Raw genomic sequence first — 1,711 nt, 5'->3', positions numbered from 1 at the left:
AGTGATTTCTTATTAATAAAGAAACTGCCTAGGCCCCTTGATAAGGCCCACCCTTGGGTGGGTGGAGAAAACAGGAGAATTCTGGGAGAAGGAGTCTTGGTGGAGAGTCGCCATGATGCTCCCACTCCAGACAGACGCAGGTTAAGATCCTCTCTGGTAAGCCAGCTCATGGGCTACACAGAATATTAGAAATGGGTTAGAACAATATGTAAGAGCTAGCCAATAAGAAACTGGACCTAGCCGGCCAGGCAGTGTTTGAAAGAATACAGTTTCCGTGTAATTATTTCTGGGTATAAGCTAGCCATGCGGGCGGCCGGGTGCTGGGGACGCAGCCCTGCCGCTCCTATTTCAACAAGAGAGTAACTTGAATGAGTCAGTTCTTTCCTTCCTTCCACCACGGATTCCAGGGATCAGACCAAGTTTTCAGCCTTGTATGGTGGGTGCCTTTTAATCTGCCATTTTCCAGCTCCGGGTCGAATGGTTTTGAACGTGTCTTGCTTGGGGACTGTTGCGGAAATTACACTGGAGCTGCTGACACATGAAAGCTGTGAGGAAAGCATGGCCTGAGTTCCTGATGTGTAGCTCAGTTTCCACTCAGGCACGTGATGAGCCACCAGCTTAGGGATGCTTCGCCTTCTTACAGGCTTGAATCAGGAAGGAGGACGGGCTTCCGCTGGCCTGCGCTCACCTACCGCGGGCCAGTTCTGTAGTCACAGTGCAAGATGGAACAAGGAGAGTGGAGGTCTGGTAGCGGGTCCTTGTGAGTGCTGGGGGAGACGAGGGAAAAAAGCCAAATTAGAGTTTGTATGATGGCGTCTCCCGTGTTTATGTCCTCACGTCCTTATCTGAACTTCCTTTGTTCTTCTTTTCCCCCTTTCAGGGTCAGGCTGCATGTGGGCCACTCGGGGAAACCTACACACGCCTCGCGCAGAGTGGCTGGACCCAGAACACCTGGCCTTCAAGTTCCCTGGAGGATGGCAGGATGGCACCCCTCCTCAATGAATGACTCCGCCGGATAGCCCTTGGTGGCCTTCCACACAGTGACTGGGATGGAAAGATAGGGGAATTCCTGTAGTTAAAGATGGGATTCTGAATGCTGGGGGTGGGGCCACAGGAGCAGGGTGAGAGCTGATGGAATGACCAACAGAGAAAAGGGGATGGGATGATGTGGGAGCCAAAGAAGCCACGACGTTGCTGCGGAGGCGTCCAGGCGTGGTCTGGCTGTGGAAGAGTTAACTCATAAATAAATGGCAGTCTCAGAGGCCAGGCCTTGTGCTGTGTAACAATTCCAAGAGCCAAGCTCAGCACTCACGTCGCATGGCTTTGACAAAGGCAGGCAGATGCGCAGATGCCAAAGCACTTGGCTAGCTTCCCAATGTTTCTCACCCACGGTGCCCACTCGTGGGCCACTAGAGAAGGCTCTCCATCAGCTTCTGCAGATTGGCCCAGGCAGGGGATGCTCCCCAAGGAGACCAACTGTTTAGCATGCTCTGCCTCTTGGGTCTCAGCACAGGGCGTACGTCAAGGTCAGAACTGTCTTTCAAGGGCTTCCCAGGGTCTGCTGATATCATACATAGGTTCCGCAGGGGAGTGAGAGTGGTCTCTCCTTTCCTTATTTGAAACAGGCTTTCTCATGCAACCCAGGCTGCCCTTCACCTCACCATGTAGACAAAGATGACCGTGAATTCTTCATTTTCCTGTTACAGCCTCT

At 52.5% G+C, this 1,711-nt stretch overlaps 1 protein-coding gene across 6 annotated transcripts in view; it reads left to right on the top strand.

Annotated features, from left to right (window-relative positions):
- The window catches only part of Kcna6 (potassium voltage-gated channel subfamily A member 6), a 34,267-nt gene extending 33,005 nt beyond the window's left edge, over positions 1-1,262 (top strand). Inside the window, exons 1-3 of one of the 6 annotated variants that reach the window (XR_007588711.1) lie at positions 7-156; positions 644-742; positions 881-1,262. The gene's annotated coding sequence lies outside the window, so the exon portion shown is untranslated. The other 5 variants (XR_007588712.1, XR_007588709.1, XR_007588708.1 and 2 more) reach the window with 5 other exon arrangements.
- Positions 1,263-1,711: the final 449 nt, after the last annotated feature.

Source organism: Alexandromys fortis, unplaced genomic scaffold (assembly GCF_014885135.2).
Source record: "Alexandromys fortis isolate MF-2015 unplaced genomic scaffold, M_Fortis_MF-2015_v1.1 scaffold_208, whole genome shotgun sequence".
NCBI lineage: Eukaryota > Metazoa > Chordata > Mammalia > Rodentia > Cricetidae > Alexandromys > Alexandromys fortis.
The sequence above is the reverse complement of the archived record's forward strand: the minus strand, read 5'-3'. Positions and strand labels throughout refer to the sequence as shown.